Source organism: Elaeis guineensis, chromosome 7 (assembly GCF_000442705.2).
Source record: "Elaeis guineensis isolate ETL-2024a chromosome 7, EG11, whole genome shotgun sequence".
Lineage (NCBI taxonomy): Eukaryota > Viridiplantae > Streptophyta > Magnoliopsida > Arecales > Arecaceae > Elaeis > Elaeis guineensis.
In genome coordinates this window covers 99,150,602-99,175,269 of record NC_025999.2, presented here as the reverse complement: position 1 = coordinate 99,175,269, position 24,668 = coordinate 99,150,602, and the positions used below count along the sequence as shown (strand labels likewise).

Sequence of the window (24,668 nt, the reverse complement as noted above, 5' to 3'; positions counted from 1 at the left end):
TCAATTTTTCTCCAAAATACCAACAATCTTCCTCAAAACTCAAAATTCTTGAAACAATTAAAATTTAAAAATTTAATAATGCGAAGTAATTTTTTGCTGGGTATATATATACTATGCAATAGATGAAATATCTTTTATGACTTAACTTTATTAATAGTATCAACCTGAAAGAAGTGAAGTAAATCTGATCTTGAACTATATTCTTTTGACTCAGATTTCTAGTATTACACATATAATACGTAAGCTCATATTATAGATTTGCTCATTAAAGACCATGTGTAGGTATCTTAATTATTTCATGAGAGTTTTTAGAGATTGCTTCTATCCCTAGCCATGGCTAAGTATGGATATTCTCACATAGGTGAGCCTCTCTAAGGATGTATATAGTGTTACATCTCAAGAAATATCTAATAAATTTTATTTAGAGATAAACTCTTCCTAACCATTATATAGGAGCACTAATCACCATAGAGATGGACTAGAGTCTATGATTCCTATATCTGACAAACCACATATGCTTCTTAACCAATTAATTAGCTTGTTGCTACCACATTGAACCTCCTTTAAGAGATCTTCTATCACAGAAGTTGGGTTCCCACTGTTGAAAGGTCCTTTATAGGCTAAGTCCCATCTTCCTCAATAACTCTAAAATTTTAGTCCTATCTAAGCCTTTTGTAAAGAAATAAGCAAGATTAAAATTAGTTGCAACATAATTTAAAGAAATAATTTGAATTTTTTTATAGATTTTATCTTAATTTAATATATCTGTTTATTTTAGTATTCATAAGTTTCTTTTTACAAAAACTTATTATAGCTCTTGAATCACAGTAAACAAATATGAGAGGAATGGGAGAAGATATTAAAGGAATCTCGAATAGAAGTCCTTTTATAGCCATTCAGCTTTAGAATAGATAGAATCAAGGACAACAAGTTCAACTTCCATAGTGTTTCTAGCTAAAATGGTGTGTTTGGAAGATTGCTAAGAAACAACACTCCCTCTAAGAAGAAAAATATAAGCAGAAGTAGATTTCATATCTAATGTGTCAGAAATTCAATTTGAATCACTATAACTCTCAAGTAGATTTGGATAACCTACTAAATGAAGAAAATAATCTATTGAACCTTTAAGATATTGAAATACTCTCTCTAAAGCAGTCCAATGAACTATACTAGGATAACTAGTATATCTACTAAGTCTAGAAATAGTATAAGCAATATCTGATTTAATTCGATTAGATAGATATATTAAGGAACCAATGATCTTAGTATACTTCTCTTGATTTATAAATTTTTCTATATTTTTTAAGAGATGGATGGATGGATCATAAAGAGTAGATACAAAAGAGTAATCAGAATATCTAAATTTATTAAAACCATTTGAGTATAGTGAAATTGAGATAGACAGATTGAATCAGAAGTATGAATGATCTTCATACCAATAATTGTATCAACTTCAACTAAATCTTTCATATCAAAATGATATGATAGAAAGTTCTTGATGTCATTGATTAAGTCAAGATCAGGTGCAAGAATTAAAATATTATCAACATAGAGATAAAGAAGAATGAATCGATCATCAATTTGTTTATAATAAAAATGACTATCTGATTCATTGATTTGAAATCCATAGAAAAAAATTATTTGATCAAATTTTTTAAACTATTGCTTAGGAGCTTGTTTCAATCCATAGAGGGATCGAATAAGTCTGCAAACTTTATACTTCTAACCTGACATAGAAAATCTTTAGGTTGCTGCATGTAAATCTCTTCTTCAAGATCTCCATGTAGGAAGGTAATCTTAACATCTTTTTGATAAACAATAAGTTTATGGATGGAAGCTAAATCAAGCAAGACTTGAATAGTAGTAATATGAGCTATAGGTGAATAGGTATCAAAGAATTCAATACTGACTTTTTGCCCAAAATCTTGACCAACAAGCCTTATCTTATTTTTTTTGATTGCACTATCAATCCTCATCTTTTTTTTGAAGATCCACTTACATCCTAAAGATTTATTTTTAGAAAGTAAATCAATGAGAATCTAAGTATTATTTTCAATAATAGATTTAATTTCACTTTTATTTCCTCCTTCTAGAATAGAATATTAGGATAGTTTATGGCTTCTTGATAAGTGGTAGAGGTATCTTCTATCAAGAAAGTAGAGAAGCTATCACCAAAAAATTTGTCAACTCTAGTCCTCTTTCTTATCTTAAGCTTAGGTTTAGGAGTTATTTCAACAGGAGTTGAAACAGATGATGATGGAGGTAAATCTGAAGAGGATGAATGATCAGTGGTTGATCTAGAAATTTAAGTTTTAAATTTTTTTTTTCAAAAAAGGATGCTTATCTAGATTCAAAGATGATATTGTTTGATATTATAAATATTTTAGAATTGACAACAAAGAACCTATAGCTGTTACTATCTAGAGAATAATCAATAAAAATTGTATTAATAGTTTGAGGTCCTATCTTAGCCCTCATTAGTTTAAAATTTTTAATTTTAGCCAAGCACCCCCAAACTCAGAATAACTAAGTCTACGTGGATGTCCTTTCTAAAGTTCATTGGATGTCTTCTCTATCCTTAGATGAAACTCTATTTAAGATATAGCAGGCTGATAAAAGAGCCTTTTCCCATAAGTTTTAAGATACATTAGAGCTTATTATCATGGAATTGATCATGTCTAGTAGGGTTCGATTCTTTTACTCAGTCATTCTTTTTGATTAAGAAGAATAACGAGCAGTGACTTCATAAATTACCTCTTTTTTTCATAGAATAGAATCAATTCATTTGAAGTATATCACCTCCTCGATCAGACCTTAAGATTTTGATTTTTTTTTTCAAGTTGGTTTTCAGCTACTACTTTATAATCTTAAATTTGTTAAGAACTTCATCCTTTGTTTTCAAAAGAAAAGTATAGCAAAATTTAGAGAAGTCATCAATAAAAATTATAAAATAATGACTACCTCTATGAATTGATCCTCTATTGGAATTACAAACATCATTATGAATAAGTTCAAGATTTGAGTATATCTAAAAGCTGCATGCATGAAATATTTTTTAAATTGTTTAGATTGAATACAAACTTCACACTTTGAATTATGATCAATGTTTACTTTTGGAATCAAATTAAGATTAGACATTTTATTGATTGATCTAAAATTGATATGATCCAATCTTTCATTCCAAGTTTCACAAGATTCAGAATTTAACATAAGAGATATAGAAGAACAAACTAAATTTTTATTAATTTTTGAAGGAGAAAATATATTTAATTGGAACAATCCTTCAGACATTAAGCCCTTTTTAATAAATACATCTCCTTTAAAAATTATAATTTTATTAGATTCTAAGACGAAATTAAAACCTAACTAAACAAGTAGGGAACTACTTAACAAATTTTTTCTAATGGCAAGTACATGCTATATATTTTGAAGAGTTAAAGTCTTTCTTGAGGTAAACCTCAGGTTAACTATTCCACTCTCTAATACTTTGACAGCTGTCCCTCACCCATGGTACACTTCCTCCACTTGATCCCTGATATCATGAAAATCAAGACCTATCAGTATAGACATGGAGTTCGCCCTGATATCTAACCACCAGTTTGAATCTAAAATAGAATAAATTGATAGAGAGAGTAAAGGAGACTAACCTAAAAGAAGATAGTTTTCCTTCGATCATGTTAATTTGAGGTCTAGGTCGGGTTTGATTTTTTTTCTTTTAGATAATCTTCTACTTTTTCTGATAGAAACACTGGGATGTAATTAAGATAATTGTCTCAACCGCAGACAAAGTAGAACCTCTCACTATCTTGCTCCTTAGGTCTTTGGACTTGATTGTTAAATCTAGACTTTTAATTTTGAAACCTGGGTTTACTCTTTCTTTTAAAATTCTTTTCTTTAGCTTTGAAATTTGGATTTTGACCTCTATAATTTTGACATTTATAGTTTTTATCCTTATAATTATAACTAGGATTTTGGGATTCAATAAGATTGATCTTAGCTGTAAGTTGATTTTCTTGAATTTCTCTAAGTCTAAACTGATCCTTTATCTCAATAGATTGAAGAACAGACCAGAGAGAGAGAAGATTGAGATCTTCTAAGGTCACGCACAAATTGAGACTAAGAAGATAAAATTTATCTATCAAATATGATACTTAATAGTTTTCATCAAGAGTAGAACCCCCTCTATGAATCTCTTGGACTAGATTTTGGAACTGATAAATCTAATCATTGATGGATATGTTGTCTACTATTTTGAAATTATAAAAGTCAGAAATAATGAACCTCATAGCCTCTGCACTATTTCAGATATAAGTTTCTTCTAAAGCTTATCAGAGTTCTTTAGAGGTCTTATACTTTCTAAATATTTCAAATATTCTAAACCTACAATGATAGTCAACTTTTTTAGAAGATTTAGAATTTGTGCTAGAGGAGGATGATCTGAATGGAAGTAATTTTTCTAAAGTAGATAACAAATCTAAAGATATCAATCAGACTTCTAATTATTCTTACTATCTAAGAAATTTTTTTTCATTATACCTATTAGGTTTAAGACTAGAAAAGTCTTCAGAACCAATGAAAAAGAATCTAAAAAGAAAGCTAACGAATAAAATTAAGAGAGAAGATCTACAAAAAGAATATATTGAAACCTTTTAGGAATTCCATATTACTAAACTATTTGTAAGGATATATTATTTTTTTCTATTATATATATATATATATATATATATATATATATATATATATTGATAGAAAATGATAAATTTAATTCAAGCTAATATTCTGTTCTATAAAATCGAAAAATATTTTCTCTGAAATTTAAACTTGAATAGACTAATATGCAGAAAATTTCAAAGGACAAACATTATCGTTAACAGAGCTAATTATATAAAATAAAATAATATTATGCTAAAAAATTTGATGTATAGTTAGTAATCAAATCACAATCGGAATGGATATTTGTGTAAGATTGTTAGAAATCCGTGATGAAATCTATTTCCCATGAGAGTCAATTGCAATTTAATTAAACTAACAATCAAATGATATAACAATATTAATATTAAAAATTAATCTAAAACTTACAAATCGGAGGTGTGCAATATACTATTCTAAGGCGATTTTCGACCTTTATGTAGGATCAAACTCGAAAATTTCATCCTAATATACAACCGATTACCTCTCCTATGGGTACGATTGTGGAAAGGATGATAGAGCTTCGATCTAGTAGATGAAAGATCAAATGAACAAATAAAAAAAATATTTGGAAGAGGATTGAAAGAAAGATAATTAGAAGAAAGGAAGAACTTGGAGTGAAAGGAAGATCTTGGAGTAAAAGGAAGAATATTTTCGTGCAGATTCAAACCTTTTTACCATGGCCCTATTTATAGGACCAAGGACTAGCCGTCTGGGCTAATCCAATGTTAGGAAACATTAACTATATAATAATTGACCAACGGGCAAAAACATAATAGGTAAATATGAACAGAAAAGTATTAACCAAGTTATTAATATTAAATAACGTTAATCATATTTATCCTGATATTAAATAAAAAAATAAGTAGAAAAAATAAAAATGTAGGTTCCATCACAAACATGGATGATATCGTACGCGTGTGCAAGTCAAGATGGGTCGGACCGCATGTGCATGTTTGTAGACTTAAAAGAATGATCTTCAAAATAAATTTCTTTCTATTTTTTTTTTCCGATACGAGACTAAATACTTAAAATATTAGAGATTTGGTTGAAATTAATCGAGAAAATTTTCAATTTTCCTCCATAATACCAATAGTGACAAGCCAACATTCATCAACTACAAAGCATTATGGAGAGACATCTTCATTTCAATTCTAATTCCCACACTAATTACCAACCTATGGAATGATTTGGAAACGGTCGTTGGTCTCTTTTTGACACTTGCGAAGACTAGCGCTATGAATTCATGGCCATAAAAATAATAAAAAAAAGCCCTCCTACATCTTTTCGAGATTCTATAGCAATTTTTATTTTATCATTATCTTGAATCACGGCCTCCTCTAAGATTTTTATTACGCTACGTCTCATCCCTCTTCTTGCCCCGGATGTTCATGGGCAATTGTCACCTATATTCTTTATTTTTTTATAATACTGGATCTATTAAACTAATTATCTAGCAAAAATACATTAATAGAAATTATAAATAAAATATATGAAAAATTTAGAAGAGCTATAGGGATCCATATAGGTATATATTTAGTCTTATATTAATTATTTATTGAAAAAATTTTAAATATTTATACAGAATCAAAAAATCTAAATAATATTTTTTGACTAACCTTTCTTAGTGACGACTTAAATTGTTGCAAATGATATCAGAACCAATTCAATCCATAATCCATGTGGACTAAGGGACACTATAGTACAAATTCATTGGGATTAATCATGAACTAATCATAGTATTTATGAATAGATTTGTATTGTTTGGGATCTTTAGCTTGGTAAAAATGCAAATTATAATCCATGTGGATTAAGGAATGCTATAGTAAGGGTTTGACTAGTGTAGATCGATTGTAGTGTTAATGAATGGATTTGCATGAATTTTTTAGATCTTTGGCCTAGCAAAGATATTCAGGTTTTAATAAAAAGAGTATGTGAGGATCCATATGAAGATATATTTAGTCCCACATTCATTATTCATTACAAAGATTTTGAATATTTATGTAGGGCCAAAAAATCTAAATACTATCTTTTGATTAGCTTTTTGGGAAATTCTTTATGCATCGTGGATGGTATAGAAAATCCAATGTGGAGCGCACCATCTTGTCCGATTGGTCCACGTAGTCACTACCTTCTAATGCACATTTAATGCTTGTAGCTTTACTTTGTCGTTTAAAATTTTGAATGATGAAAATATCCCTATTTTTTAAAAAAATTATGACATCCTGCATCCAGTCATAATTTTTTTCAAAAAATATGAGTATTTTCATCATTCAAAATTTTTAAACAAAAAAGTAAAACTGCAGGCATTAAATACGCGTTGGAAAGTGATTGGACAAAAATGTCTCTTCCATATTATGATATCCTGGGTCATATTATGACGTCTTGGATTATATTATGACATCCTGCATGCAGAAAGTTATAATTTGATGCAAGATATCATAATTTTTTGGATATGGCATCCTACGTATAGAAAGTCATAATATATCATAGGATGTCATAATTTTTTCCAAAAGATAGAAATATTTTTGCCATATAAAATTTTAAATAAAAAAATAAAATTACAGATATTAAATGTGTGTTGGAAAGTGATGACTATGTAAATAAATCACATAAAGTGATGCACTCTACATTGGATTTTCTACACTGCTCGTGGTGCACAAAAAATTTCTCTTAGCTTTTTCCATGCACTATAACATATCTCTTAGCTTAGTGGACCAATTTGGATGGTGTATTTGGGCCACTGCCAAGATTCGAAAACAATGATTCGCTGCCTGCCACTCCCCGACGGGGAATGTTGCTCTGTAGCCAAATATCTCACACATCAAAATATGACCCAGGCCAATGCACCAAATTTCGTGATCACATCTACAATGACACCAACATCGACACGGGCGCCCATTAGCTGATGGCGACAGCAACTTAGCCCCTATCGATGACCAGAGCAATCCTCCATTTTTATTCAATGACTTCACCATTGCCATGGTGGAGATGGGGAATCTCATCCGTTTGCCGTGGTAAAGACGGGGAACCCGACTCACCAATCGTTCCAAAAACCCACTCGCAGGTCAACGGTCCAGATCAGATGCCCTTTGTAAAGAAGGAAGTATTGTGGTAGGGTTCAACGTGCAATATGCAACTATTCAAGCATCGCAAGGGCGGGTCTTCCAATTTGTCAAAGGCTAAAGACATTTTTATCCAGTAGAAAATATACATTTATATGGAAAATATCAAATTTACAACTGACATAACCACTGATGCGATCATGATCTACTATACAATATGTCTTGATCTACACCAACCTCATCTGACCTAATTGCTTATCACGTATGTGGCTTCTCCATTGATGAACTCTTTCTTCTCCTCCTCCTCCTTTTAGCAAAGAGCTATAGAGAGCATATACATTATTAGCACAAGTAGATCTGAAGTCGAGAAAAGATTAATTGACTACACTCCATGTTGCTTGCTAGTTACTGATAGATCATCCACTGTATTCAATGTTGATGGCTTAGTTGTCCGCATCTATGCACAGCTTGATATGTAAAAAAATATTAAAAGATTATACAAAAAGAATATATTATTATGAGGACCAGTGTGTATGCGTGTTTATCTTCACATAAATTATATGCTAGGGAGATTTTAAATATATATTTATATAAAATTTTTAGACTCGAATAATACCTTTCATGTAGTGTTTTTGGATGAGATCCTTCACATTATAAGTGGCATGATAGCAGAGTTGGTTTATATGCACGTGGATTAAGGAACACTGCATAGAATCTTTTGAGATCGGCGCCGTCAGGATTTATACAGAAAAAGTAATCTACATCTTAACTTAATATCCACTTATCTCACACATCTTAACTAATATTATTATCTAAGGATGTATTTGATTATATTTTTTATTTTTTATTTTTTTTTAAAATATTTTTTATTTTTTTAATTTTTATTAATAAATAAAAATAAAAAATATGTTTAATAACTACGTTGCTATAAAGCAAAAAAATATTTAGGGACGACAGGTGAAAAGTTTGACGAGAGAAAATGGTTCAGGAAGGAAGAGAAAAAGGAGTAGGCAGATGAAGAGCTCGACGATAGAGAAATGTTCAGATTCTTTATTTTTTGATTCGACGTTTTAAATATGTGAAAATAAAAAAAAAGTTTTAAAAAATAAAAAAAATTATTTTATATATAAAATAATTATTTTTATTTTTTATTTTTATTTTTTATGATGTTATCAAATATTATTTTAAAATTTTTATTTTTTAAAAATTTAAAAATTTTTTTTTTAATAACTAACCAAACACACCCTAAGTTATGGTACCTCTCCGTTTATTGTTCAATAGTCCCATTGGGTCAAGCAAACAGATTCCAAATCATTGCCTTGCGTTCAACTTTAAAAGCCAGCATTTCCCGTTGTTATTATGGAAAAGGTTCAAAGGTGGGTGCTTGCACTACCCTGAGAAGAGGGAGAAGGAGAATGGAAGGGAAAAGCCTGCCAGCTCGTGACAAGCCAACATTCATTGACTACAATCTCGTTATACGTGTGTAGTTGCATTACGGAGAGACTTCATTTCGTTTCTCATTCCCATACCAATTACCAACCTATAGAATGATTTGGAAACGGCCGTCGGTCTCTTTTTCGCACATGCGGAGACTGGCGCTATAAATTCATGGCCATAAAAAATAATTAAAAAAAAAAAACCTCTTGCATCATTTCAAGATTCCACAGTAATTTTTATTTTATTATCATCTTGAATCATGCCATTCTCTAAGATTTTTGTTAGGCTACCTCTCATCTCTCTTGTTGCACCGGCGGCTCATGGGCAATTGTCATCTATATTCTTTATTTTTTGATAATATTAGATTTGTTAAATTAATTATCTAATAAAATACATTGATAAAAATCAAAAAATAAAATATATATAAAAAAATTTAAAAAAAATATCAATATTCATACTAGCATGTGTTTAGTTCCACATCAATTATTCATTAAAAAGATCTTATATGCTTATACAGAATTGAAAATTTTAAATAATATTTTTTGAGTAATCTTTTTAGATGAGGTCCTGAATTGTTGCAAATGATATCAGAGTCAATCCAATCCATAATTCATGTAGATTAGAAGATATGGTAGTACGGGTTTATTGGGATTAACAATGAACTCACTATAGTATTTATAAATAGATTTGCATGGTTTGAGATTTTTAACTTGACAAAGATCCAATCTATAACCCATATAGATTAAGAGATATTGTAGCATCGGTTTGACTATAAATCGATTATAGTGCTTATGACTAGATTTGTATGAATTTTTGGGATCTTTAGTCTGATAAGGATGTCAAGATTTAAACAAGAGAAGTATGTGAGGATTTACTTGGGTATATATTCAGTCCCATATCGATTATTCATTAAAAAGATCTGAAATATTTATATAGAGTCAATAAAATATAAATAATATCTTTTGATTAATTTTTTTATATACTATAGCATATCTGGTAGCTCAGTGGATCAATTTAGACGGTGTATTTGGGCCATTGCAAGATTCGAAAATAGTAATTCGACAATAGATTCGCTGCCTACCTCTCCCTGACGGCGAATCTTACCACCCTTATCACTTACCACTATGTAGCCAAAAATCTCACTCGTCAAAGTATGACCTAGGCCAATGCGCCAACTTTCATGATCACACCTACAAGGACACCAACACGAGTGCCCATTATCTGATGGCAACAGCAACTTAGCCGCCATCAATGACCAGAGCGAGAATAGCTCTTTTTTCTTTTTTCTTTTTTCGGTAAAAGCGAGAATAGCTCTTTGACAACAATTACTTCAAGTGCCTTATCACCAAGCAGCGTCTCTCAATAATTTTGGAAACACTTTTATTTTTCATCTTTATAAATTCAAAATTTTTAAATTTATAAAATAAAATAAAAAATTATGAGAGGCCATATAGATAGAAGCATCACTATCAACCATCCAACTAGAATCATGGCATATAAAGTTCACCACATCCTTACAAACGATAAAGATATTATCTGCTTCAGTAGTAGTAGCAGCAGTTTTTTTCTTCTCTATCTTTTTGTTATCTTTATTATTTTTCCGATCCTTTAAAAGCTTTTTGCACTCTCTCTTATAATGCCCAGTCTTATCATAATTAAAACATTCAATTTCTAATCTTGATCTCGACTTACTTCTAAACTTATCTCTTGACTTGCTTCTATTCTTTGAATATCCCCTATTTTGACTTCTTCCCCTCTTGTCATGCTTCTCTATCACAAGAGACTCTTTAGAAGAAGTTCCCATCTCTTTCCTTCTGCCGCCTCATTCAACAAACTACTTTTAACAATCTTTGAGGTTAGCTTTCCACTTGATACAGAATTGTTTAGTGATATCACCAGTGTCTTCCAACTGTTCGGCAAAGAACTAAATAGCAACAATGCCTGCAACTCACCATCTAACATAATTTTCATAGTTATCATATGGTTCACCAAGCTTAAAAAATCACTCATATGCTCAGATACATTATGCCCATCTTTATATTTTAAATTCACCAATCTTTTGAATAAATAGGCTTTATTTTGTGCACTTGGATGCTCATACATAATCTCTAATTTTTTTCATAAAAGTCTGCTCTAGTTTCACTGGCAACATGATAATAAACCATTTGATCAACCCATTGTCGGATAAGGGTCACAGCTTTCCTGTATATAATATTTCAGTTATCCTCAGATTTTTCTTTGGGTTTATCCTTATCACCCAACAATGGTTGAAACAAATCTTTGCAATAAAGTAGATCCTCCATATGAGATTTTCAAATCAAATAATTCGAAGATGTCAGTTTAATCATGCTACCAATAGCATTTTCATCTATATTAATTAGCATAGAAAAATCTCCAAATCAATTAACCTGGTTCTGATATCAGTTGAAAGAAAAAAAGAATTCTCTAATTTGTGCAATCAATACGGGCCCAACCAACAAATTATTATCAACAAAATAAACCAAAGCAATCATAAAAAAAATAAATCAATGCAAGACACCAAATTTATATGAAAAATCTGAAATCGAAAAAAATTATGAAATTGAAGTTTAGGCCAAAACTTCCGCTATCAGAATAATAATCACTATTAGAAAAAGGTGATTTATCGAGGAAAAAAAAATTCTTGCGATTCCAATGAATTTTCTGACAAAAAATATTAACTACCAAAATTTTTGGAGAATTTTTTTTTATAAAAAATCCCTTACAAAAACATATCGAGAACATATCAAAAAGTCTTTCTAACCAACTAGAGGATCAACTATATCAAGAATAATAATATTCTTGGATCGCCCAATAACTAAAAACATCATGAAAATAGATATCCTAGCAACAAAATCAAATAGATCAAGAAAGATCTCACCAATGAAACCTATGATAGAACCCTCCATTGCAATATCCAATTGGTGGTTGTCAAGTTTCAAGCATCAAGAAAGAGCTTCTCAAATATCAACTTAATTGGAATTGAACTGATCGTCTGATCGCATAAAAAATAGAGTTCGCAAAATCTTTTTCAAGAGAGAATTATTTTCTCTCTCTAGCTTTTCTTCCGGTTCCTTTTTTTTTTTTGCGCCCTTGGAAGAATGCAAAATCTTTTTTTTTCTTTTGTTACAAAGTTCCCAGACCCATACCCACGTGGTCTTGGATCAGTTAACTCCCACGCCGAATCAATTTCGGCTTTTCACTTTTCCTTCCTTTTTTTTTTATATATATATATATATATATTTTTTTTTTTTTTCCTCGTATTCTATACACAAAAAAATGCTTTGGACATGAAAAATCTCATAAGGTGGACCCAACCCAACAAGACTTGTATTGATATATATTTAATTCTATATCAATTATTTACTAAAAAAATTTTAAATATTTATATAAAATTAAAAAATTTAAATAATATTTTTTGATTAATCTTTTTAGATGAGATCTTGAATTGTTGTAAATGATAAAGAGTTAATCCAATGCATCACCCATGTGGATTAGGAGATATAGCAATACAAATTAATTGGGGTTAACCATGAACTTGCTGTAGTATTTATGAATGGATTTGCTTGATTTGGGACCTTTAGCTCGGCAAAGATCCAACCTATAACCTATGTGGATTAAGGGATATTGTAATATGAGTTTGACTACGGATTAATTGTAATGTTTATGAATGGATTTGCATGAATTTTTAGATCTTTAGTCTCGCAAGAATATTAAGGTTTAAACAAGGAGAGTATGTAAGCATCTACACAGATGTGTATTTAGTCTCATGTCAGTTATTTATTAAAAAGATCTTGAGTATTTATATAGAGTCGAAAAATCTAAATAACATCTTTTGATTAGCTTTTTGTACACTGTGGCATATCTCGCAGCTTAATGGACTAATTGGAATGGTGTATTTAGGCTAGAGGTGCAAAAGAGTCGAGTTGCTCATGAGCTATTCGAGCTCGATTCGAGTCCAAACTCAACTTAACTCAATTATTATGGAGCTCAAATAGCTCGGATAATTTTTTGAGTCAAGCTCGAAGAGCAAAATACTTGATTCGAAAACTCACATACCTATACAAATTTATATATATTTTTAATAATATAATTTTTATTTATAATATATATTTTAATATATATATATTATTATTATTAGTAGATTAAGGCCCGATTTCGAACTCAAATTTGAATTCGAGTATAACTCGGTTGATATTCGAGTTGAATCGAGCCTATCTCAAAATTTATTTTACTTATTTTTCATCGAGTAAAACTCGAATTCAAATATTAAGATTTGATCAATTTTAAATTAAATTTTGAATCTAAATTATTTAAATCGAGTCGAATTCAAACTATCAATTATATATTTCGACCCAGCTCGATCGCACCTCCTCGATTGTACGCACCAACTTTCGTGATCACATCTACAATGACACCAACATCGACACGAGCGCCCATTATCTGATGGCGACAGCAACTTAGCCCCATCGATGACCAGAGCAAGAATCGCTTTGACAACAATTACTTCAAGAATCTTATCGCTAAGCGCAGCCTACTTCGCTCAGACCAGGAGCTCTTGAATGGCGGGTCCCAGGATTTGTTGGTATTGCAATACAGCAATGCCCCCACATTTTTATTCAATGACTTCAGCATTGCCATGGTGGAGATGGGGAACCCCATCCGTTTGCCGTGGTAAAGACGGGGAACCCAACTCACTAGCAGGTCAACGGGCCAGCTTAGATGCACTTTGTCGAGAAGGAAGCATTGTGGTAGGGACGTACAATATTATGCGACTATTCAAGCATTGCAAGGGCGGGTGTCAAAGGCTAAAGACATTTTTATCCAGTAGAAAATATACATTTATATGAAAAATATCAAATTTACAACTGACATAACCACTGATACATTCATTTTAGAAATTATCAGAGGAGGAATGTGGTTAAATCTTGCGCACCAAAGAAGGGTTCATCTTCTTTCTCATGAATCTGCTATTGGATCACCCACCATACAGTTATCAAAGTACTCCGAGCTTCATCATTCGTGTCTGTACAGATCTCAAAGCAACCAGTAGATAATTCAATATTGAACTTGTACGGAGTCAGATGAATTCTTCTTTTGTACGAAAAATCTAATCTTAACCGTACACTTGTACAATGTAAAGTGCATGCACCATTAGATTGGATGAAGGATGCATGCTCACTAACCAGCATACAATATCTTACATTAGCTATAACTTAATTCAATATGGAGCCTGATCTGAAGTCTACATAAGATCTTAAAAATTGAGCATTAAATTGACCAATGAATATATTAGTTCTATTATATCTAGGCTCAATTATTGATACCATTTTTTGGAGAGATGAACAGTCCAATCAAAAGGTTGAGCAACATGCATGTTAAAACTAAATTTAATACTTACATTTCTCAGACCCTATTATTTATATGAAACTGTATTTTAAACTTATATTTCTTAAACTCAGTTATTTATATTAAACTTTATTTTTCGTATTATTATGTGTTAAACCTCCCATAGATGTGCAGAATTGAGAGAAGCTTAAACCATTGGTCATATGCCGAAACTACATCTTGGCTGTTCTTAGGATACGTAGAGAGATTTGACTTGATCATTAGTTCACCTTTTTTTTTTTTTTTTTTAAAGCCAATAAGAAATCAAGTTGAAATGATCGGATGAGTGCAGAAGTAGAACCCAGGTTGTTAGTACTAGCTCGGAATGATTTTATCTACCGCACTATTTGGCACCTTCTACTAATTAAATGCTTGATCTTTATTAAATTACTTTCACATATCTCAAGTGCTAGTTGTAGCATCTGGCCCTGCCAATTTCCTTATCCCAACACTAGTCATAATTCACTACTTGTCCTTCCAACAATCTCAAATTCCAGCTGTAGCAGCTGGCCGTGCCAATTTCTTTATGCGATCCCATGTGATGGAATCACCCAACACATAAGTGACAGTTTCTCCACTCACCAACTTGGACCGGATGAACATGGTTGACCTATTTTTTCATTATGTTGTTTAAATCATTTTTTACAAGAACAACTTAAATAAGCCGGTGCCCTTAATTACTCAAAAAACTAAAACAAATGAGCACAAGGGCGTTTGCTCTCTACAAGTTGGGTAATCAATTTTGTACAAGAAAAAAAAAAAATCTTCAGATAATCCTGCATTACAACATGACCCACCTCCACTGCTCTGATAGACCTACATATATATATATATATTTATATTCGAGGAGAGAATCTATCCACAGTTAGAACGAGCAAGGACCGACGAAGATGGATTTCATTTCGTCACATGATAATGAATGATTGGGATGGATAAGGAGCCGTTTCATTCCAAAAGCCTACGCCAATTTACGATGCAGAAAGTCGAAGACATGGTAATGTGGTCCAAGTTTGCTGATCAGATCAAGCACCCAAATTGGAAGCTGACAACGTTGCCTTCAACGCCAGTCCAGAGGAAGAGAAAACGGCAATAATCAAGGGCGTCGGCTTTCATCTTATCACAAGTCAAACATCAATTCCGGTGAAACTCGCTGAAAGAACCGGGTTTACTCTTTCGTCCACCGTTGTGGATGCTTTAAAAAAGAATACATCAAAAACCATACATTGGTTCCACGAAGCCTGAATTCCAGCGCGAGTTGCCAATATCTTATACAGGAAATGCATGGAAGCACACTATAAATACCAGGACCTGGACTGGCTCTTCCATCGCATTCTCAACTCTAAGCTTCTTCTATTGCCACATCAGAATAGGCTTAAGCTTCTGTAGCCCCCACTTAACTGTCTTGTGCCATGGCCTTGTTCTCTAACACCTTCCTCGTGCTCTCCGTCCTCTCTCTTCTAGCTTGTGCTGCCAATGGACAGTTGTCACCTACGTTTTATGGCCGTAACTGCTCAAACCTGCAGAGCATTGTGAGGTCGGTCATGGCACAAGCTGTTCAAAAAGAGCCGAGGATGGCTGCGTCCATCCTTCGCCTCTTCTTCCACGATTGCTTCGTAAATGTGAGCCAACAATCCTTTTCTCCGTCTTTATCTTACTCCTAAGCATGCGCTCTGCTTCTTTGTTTTTCCTGTCAACATTTTAATTTGCTGGTATCAGTACGAATGCAAATGATCCAGGCTTGGGCCGAGGATATCTAATATACATATATTCGAGTTTTTCTAAATGGCTAGCCCGATGACCAAGACTGGTCGATCCAAAACTTGGCCCGCAAACTGGAGCGTTTGCATCTGTAAATGGGTCATATAGCTTGCTCCACTTGGACGCGAAAATAACCAAGGTGGACTTCATGATCCATGCAAGGCTGTGAACATTTTTATCATTTCACCCGATCCACTATTTATGGTACCTGGAAAACAAAAATCGAGCTCTATGAGCTATACAATGTATGTTGGGGAGTTGTTGTCTCTCTAAATAGCAAAGCAGTTATAGTTCAGCATTAATATATAGGTCTAGAGTTACCATTTTCTTTTCTTTTTTCTTTTGTTTTTCCTCGCTGATGTTTGGCGCACACTCTATTTTCATCAGGGCTGTGATGGATCTATCCTTCTAGACGACACGCCAACATTCACCGGTGAGAAGAACGCTGGCCCAAACATAAACTCAGCCCGTGGGTTTGAAGTCATCGACGCCATCAAAACCCAGGTCGAAGCTGCTTGCAAAGCAACCGTGTCGTGCGCCGACATCCTGGCATTGCAGCACGCGCTGGTGTCTCTCTGGTCGGTATCAGAAACATCCTTCCCACCCCTCTCTTTCACCAGACAAATTAATGGCGAAGTGAACCTAACGGATAAGGTATTCCCCGTAGGTTGGCGGACCAAATTGGAATGTGCTACTGGGTCGCAGGGATGCGAGGACGGCGAGCCAGAGCGCGGCCAACAGCAACCTCCCGGGCCCAGGCTCGAGTCTGTCCACCCTTATCTCCATGTTCGCGGTCCAGGGTCTCAACACTCGGGACCTGACCGCACTCTCGGGAGCGCACACCATAGGGCGAGCGCGGTGCCTCTTTTTCCGCAACCGCATCTTCAACGAGGCCAACGTGAATGCCAGCTTTGCCGCCTTGCGGAAGCAAACCTGCCCGGCTTCCGGTGGCGACAACAACCTGGCCCCCTTCGATATCCGGACCCCGGACCGGTTCGACAACGCCTACTACCAGGACCTCGTGAATCAGCAGGGGCTGCTGCACTCGGACCAGGAGCTCTTCAATGGCGGGTCTCAGGACGCGCTGGTCCGGCAGTACAGCAACAATCCTGCTTGGTTTGCGAGCGACTTCGCAGCGGCCATGGTCAAGATGGGGAACATCAGCCCGCTCACCGGAAACAGTGGGGAGATTAGATTGGATTGTCGGAAGGTTAACTGATAACGACTAATTGTATTGGACGTAATTTGGAGAATAAAAACTTCATCATAGTTTTAAGTTGTAGTCGCGTACCCTGGTTTCAGGGGATAGCAAGTTGTATTCATTGCTATTTTAACGAGTGAACCGAAAAAAAATTATGGATGAATGAATGGAGATTTTGACTGTTTGAGTAAACCGGGAAAGACTGGCATTTGTAATTTCTAATGTTGTTTGATACGAAGATTCCTAGCTGTGAACCGAGGAAAACAGGGAGAAGAAAGACGCATGGCATGTCTTGTTAGCTATTAATAAATACCCAACAAAATCCATCCCGAATCCCAGGCGGCTTCACGTGACTGGGTGTTGGCAAACAAGCGAGAGGTGGGCGGCCATCAGCAGTTCAGCACCAAGTTGTCGCAAACCCGCGTGCGGTACGGGATTTATGGGAGTATTCTGGAAAATTTAATCCAAAATAAGTTTAAATAACACTGCAACCTTAAATTTGGGCGAGGGCCGTTGAAACCTTTATGTATTCAATGGGCATTCGCTCAAGGGATTGAAGTCCAATCAAGACTGGGATCAGACAGGGAGTCCTCAAGTTGTTCCGAAGTTCGTATATATGTGACTTGGACATCGGGTGCAGCTTATTTTCACTGCTCTCAAATCGGACATAATCATGCACCAGTTTATCCAATCTCTCCGGCTTGGATCTCATCCCATCTCTTCGACTTGGATTTCAGTGGAAATACTAATAATTAATAAGATAATGTAACAAAGTAGAGCTACACTTGCTATGAAAATCTAAGCTAACAAAGGCGACAACTTGGTCATACCTATTCCCACTTGGCAGCAACACCTTGATGTCTTTCTAGGCCATGCATGAAGAATCCATGAACTTGCTAAGCGGGCCTTGTAGAGTGCTTAATTAGACGACTAGTAAGATAGTACAAGCTGGCATTGCTAGGATGTAACTAATATTCTCACATTAGGCTAAAGTTACTCAAGTTTCAACACACATCCTACTTGTTAGACATGTGGAATGTAGATGGATACAGTTTGGATCCACTGTACGTACTGAGGTGAAAAATTGTTAGAGTATTTTCTGAGTTTCAAAGTTCACCATACATGGCTAACAAGTCCAAAGTGGAAACTAAATATGGGTTTCATAATACTCTTGGATACAAATTTGCATGTTCTAGCATGCATGGAAGATGATAAGAGGGGGGAGAGAAATTTTGAGGAACATTATACACAAAAGTATACAAAGAAAAGTATCTTATCATATCATACATCTTACGTATATACATCTACCTATGTACTCAGCAAAAGCTCAATGCCTGGTACAACTATTTTCTCTAATAAATTTAAATCCAAGGACCATCTTAAGACTTATCTCATACTCACCCATAAACCAATTATAAGATTCATTACGAAGGTTCATAATCCATTATAACAAGTACTAAATCAGACTGATGTCCGTGATCCGGCCACTAGCATTATCCATGCTGCAATATTGCAGCAAAAAATCCTGTTTCTTCAATTATACAATCCCAAGTTTGGATTAAATTTCCAAAAAAAACTCGCTGGATCCGTACGTATAAGTTCATGAATGTACTCTCATAGCCAACAACATATCTACTGCTATGGTAGGAATACGTGACATCTCGTGGTCTCAAATTGTCTTTTCCAAACATCTTAGGTTGATTATGGAGCATGTCCACTGGGCGATCATGTTCTACTTTACAATATATATTGATCTACAGCAACCACATCTGACCTAATTGCCTATCACGTGGCTTCTGATCAACTCTTTCTTCTCCTCCTCCTTGTTTTAGCGAAGAGCTATGGCGAGCACATACATTATTAGCACAAGTATAGATCTGAAGTCAAGAGAAAAAATTAATAGACTGCACTTCACGTTGCTTGCTGGTTACTGATGTGGAATATAGATCATCCGTTGTATTCAATGTTGATGGCTCATTTGTCCTTATCGATCTATGCATGCACAAGTTGACGTAGACCCCTAGCTTGATATATAAAAAAATATTAAAAGACTGTACAAAAGTAGTATATTATTGTGAGTACTAGTGTACGTGAACGTGTGTTTATCTTCACATAGATTATAGGCTAGAGAGATCTTGTATATTTATTTATACAAAGTTTAAAGACTCGAATAATACCTTTTATGTAGTTTTTTTTGGTTGAGATTCTTAGACATTACAAATGATATCATAGCAGGCTTGGCTTACATGCATATGAATCTGGGAATACTGCAGTATAGAATCTTTTGACATTGACGATGCCAAGACCTAAACAGAAAAATAATGTACATCTTACCTAATATTTACTTATGTCATGCATCTTAACTGATATTATTATCTATGTGATAATACCCCTTTGGTAATTTTTAAATGGTCCCATTGAATCAAGCAAACAGATTACAAGTCATTGCCTTGCGTTCAAGTTCAAAAGGCTAGCATTTTCCCGATGTTGTCATGGAAAAGGTTCAAATGTTGGTGCACTTTGATGGCCAAGGAGAAGAGGGAGAACGATGCTCACCATGAGTGTGGCTGGGTCAGGGGAATGTATGTATTAGTTAGAAGCCAGTGATCAATTTGCTTTACCAGCATCTGCCGCTGATCTGTTCCAAATTACTGATGGGGTGTATTACGGTGTTAGGTGTTGTTTGATAGGGGGTGATATGAAATATCACCCCAATGATGTGAATTAGATGATATGATCATCTTATTTGGTATTACAAAACTCATCCAGTGATAAAGAATCCAGTAATAAATTCGATGATAGCATCATTGCACAATGCAGTGATACTATCACCATACATATCTCAGGTGATAGCACATCATTGGGTACTAATGATATGCTGAAATTATTTTAGGATAAAATATCTCGAGTCAATAAATTAAAAAAAAATAAAAATTCTTCTCATTTTTTCTTATAGATGTCTATCTACTAGATGTGCTTTTTATTTTTATTGACAGATTTAGTTAAATAATATAGATATTATTTATTTATTTATTTATTAGATATCTATTTTATTTTTATAAGTAGATATGATTAATTGGCATAGATGAATCATGCTAAATCCTTCATGCTTTTCTTTTTCTCAATTTATTTTGATGGCTAAATCATTCTTAATTGGTAGTCCTGATATTGATGGTCAAAATTGGCTGAGCCTAATTAAGCCTGCTTATATATAATATTATCGTAATATCATTTTAATAAGTTTATCAAAATAAATAATTATAATAATAAATAAATAAATAAATATTATCATTATTACTACTGCTATATGTTTTTGTGAGGAGTTATAAATGAAGAATATTTAATCAAATTATAGAATAATTATTATGTATTAATATATAAGGCTATTTATGGTATTTTATATATTATCATTATCACTATTTAGTGATATATCAAATACGGTGAAATTTTATTTTCAGTAATATACCAAACACGGTGATTATATATTATCTCAGAATTTGCACATCATTCTAGTATTCATATCACCTCAGTGATCACATCATTCTAGTGATTACATCATCGGTGATACACCAAATAGCACCTTAGTGTGCACGGCATAAGGTTGTTTAGTTGGGTTTGGTTCTCAATATGTCAACAGATTAATTGTTAAGATTAAAAGTTTTTTGAAACTTGGGCTTTATCTGCTGCACTGTGAACAATATGTACTGAAGCCTTTGGATATTTTACTTACATGGACGATTAATCTTTCTTGGTGCTGAGCAGAAACAGGGGATGGTGAGAAGACCGAGTGGTAATGGCTTCATATGCAAACATCGGTGCATACAAGATACTCAGCTTCACGAGTTTGCAGGGGAGTTGGTCATGATTTACTCCTTTTATTTGTTTTGCTGGGCATCTGGTGTTTCCTGTCACGAGGGGAATCGATCGGAAGTTATAAACCTCTATCGTTACTCCGGGTACAAGAAGCCAGGCAATACGTTTCTCAGTGATCCTTGCCATGTTCTCAGATGCTGGTAGGGATTTTGGTTTTTGTAGTGACCGTGACAGTCAGTATTTTACTTGTTCTGGTTGTTTTAGCAGGGTGTTCTTCACCTTTGAACATTACTTGTTTTCCTTAAATTCCGGAGGAAAAAGTGTTTTGCACGGTTATTTAACAAAAACAAAGAGGAGGGAGAACAAGAATGGAAGGGAAAGGGCGTCCAGCTCGTGACAAGGTGTGTAGTTGCGTTACAAAGAGGCACATTCTGTCTTACCCAAAAAAAAAAAAAAAAAAAAAAAAAAAAAAAAAAAGGGCACATTCTCTTCGATTTTTATTCCCACAACAGTTACCTACCTATAGAATGATTTGGAAACGGTCGACGGTCTCTTTTTCAAACACGCGGAGACTAGCGCTGTAAATACATGGGCATAAATATTAATAATAATAGTAATAAAGAAGGGGCGCTCTTTCAACGCCAAGCTACCTCTTGTATTTCACCGCGCGCTCTCCACCGTGCATATGCGCTGGCATTTGCCCTGGTTCCCCTGCACCTGATGCATGCAATAATTTCCCGCTCTTTCATCTTGCCTCAAGATTCTATAGCAATTTTTTTTTATTGTTATCTTAGATCATGCCCTTCTCTTAGATTTTTTGTTACGCTACGTCTCATCTCTCTTCTTGCCTGGATAGCTCATGGGCAATTGTCACCTAAATTTTTTATCCTTTTTGGATAAAATTAGATTTTATTAAACTAATCTAATAAAAATATATTCATGGCAATTAGAAAGTAAAATATGTAAAAAATAAATATATAAATAAATGGAGGAGTTGTGTTCGTGCAGGTATATATTTATACATCGATTATCCATCGAAAAGATTTTTGATAATTATATATGGTCAAAAAAAATTTAAATAATATCTTCTAGCTAGTCTTTTTGATGAGATCTTGAGTTATTATAAATAGTATTAAAGTCAATCCAACCCATAATCTATGTAGATTTGGGGATGCTGTAGCATGTAGAAATGATAATTTTAGTCGATACACCGGATACCCGATCTGATCCAATTCAAATGGGATGGATTTTATCTGACCCGATTAAAACTCAGAATGAAAATTGGCTTTAGAAAAAATATCAAAAACAGATTCGAGTCCTATCCAAGTAATGGTAAGCTCCACCATAATCCTAATTTGATATAATCTAACTCTAAATTCTTCTTTCAAAATTATAATTATTTTATAATATTTATATGTTGAGTTCTTTATCTAACTCGATTCAGTCACTCTTATCTATCTAATCCAACTTGAGATGGATATGAGATAGGTAATGGGTACGAGATTTTTAAATATGGGAGATCTATATCTGACCCATTCCCATATCTAGTAGCACATGTTTATTGGGTTAACCACAAGCCGATCATGATGTTTATCAATAGATTTGTATGAACTTAGATCCTTAGTTTGGCGAGGATGTCGGACTTAAATGGGGGAGTATATAAAGGTCTGTGCAAGTTATTATAAATGGTATTAGAGCCGGTTCAAACTATAACCTATGTGTACTAGGATATGCTACAATATAGATTTATTAGGCCTGACCACAAGTCCTCTGTCCTGTTTATGAATAAAATTGTATAAATTTTTTGGATCCTTAATTAGCTTTATTGGTGCAAAAATTCGCTTGCGTCGGAGAAGCTAGAGTCGAGGGAGTCGCGGTCGCCGCCGGAACCTGCAAAAGAAGTCTAAACCGGAGGTGGGGTTACTCCGGCAAGACCCTCCGACGCTCAAGCCAGTTCTCTGCCTCAACAAGAATGGAGTGCTCGAACGAAAATTTTAGCAGAGTTTTTAGGTAAAAATGAGAGCTTATAGAATAACGTATTTGGGGTTCTCCTTTTATAGACGGAGGGGGCAACAAATTGATAGCGACGCCTGTAACCGTCTGGTAGTGGGCTGTCCAGAGTCAGGAGAAATTTGTTGCGAGTAGTAGTGGAGTGGACCCGTGGCCCTCACTGTAGCGCGCCACGTGGAGTCTGCCGCAGGGAGTGGAGCGGCGTCCGTTGTCGCGACTTGCCAGAGGATGAAAGAATCGCACAGTATCCGTTACAGAAGATGGAGCAGGATCGTGGGCATCATAGCGGTCTGCTAGGAAATAGTGGAGCCGCGCGGGATCCGTCGCAGGAGGTGGAGCAGGGTCGTGGTGGTTGCTGTGTCGCGCCAGGGAATGATGGAGCTGCGCGGGATCCGTCACAGGGAGTGGAGCAGGATCGTGGTGGTTGCTGTGTCGCGTCAGGGAGTGCAGATCCGTCGGCTGAGGTTCGGCAGCGGTCGGAGTTGGTGACGGAGCCTGACTCCCGTAGGAGTCCGAGCGGAGTCCTCCTTGCGATTGAAGTCATGGACGGAGCCCGGCTCCCGTAGGAGTCCGGGCGGAGTCTTCCTATAATTAAAGTCAGGTATGAAGTCCGGCTCCCGTAGGAGTCCGGATGGGGCTTACCGGCAGTTGAAGTTGGTGACGGAGCCTCCTTGGGGTCGAAGTCGTGGGCGGAGCCCGGCTTCCGTAGGAGTCCGGACGGAGTCCTCCTGCAATTAAAGTCAGCTGCGAAGTCCGGCTCCCGTAGGAGTCCGGACGGGGCTTACCGGCCGTTGAAGTTGGTGACGGAGTCCAGCTCCCGTAGGAGTCCGGGCGAAGTCCTCCTTGGAGTCGAAGTCGTGGGCGGAGCCCGGCTCCCGTAGGAGTCCGGGCGGAGTCCTGCAATTAAAGTCAGGTGCGAAGTCCGGCTCCCGTAGGAGTCCGGACGGAGCTTACCGACCGTTGAAGTTGGTGATGGAGCCCGGCTCCCGTAGGAGTCCGGGCGGAGTCCTCCTGCAATTAAAGTCAGGTGTGAAGTCCGGCTCCCGTAGGAGTCCGGACGGGGCTTACCGGCAGTTGAAGTTGGTGACGGAGCCCGGCTCCCGTAGGAGTCCGGGCGGAGTCCTCCTTGGAGTCAAAGTCGTGGGCAGAGCCCGGCTCCCGTAGAAGTCCGGGCGGAGTCCTGCAATTAAAGTCAGGTGCGAAGTCCGGCTCCCGTAGGAGTCCGGACGGGGCTTACCGACAGTTGAAGTTGGTGACAGAGTCCGGCTCCCGTAGGAGTCCGGGCGGAG

General features: G+C 35.2%; 1 pseudogene; it reads left to right on the top strand.

Moving 5' to 3' along the window:
- The first annotated feature begins 15,918 nt into the window (after window positions 1-15,918).
- Window positions 15,919-17,748, top strand: LOC105048112 (peroxidase P7-like; annotated as a pseudogene).
- Window positions 17,749-24,668: the final 6,920 nt, after the last annotated feature.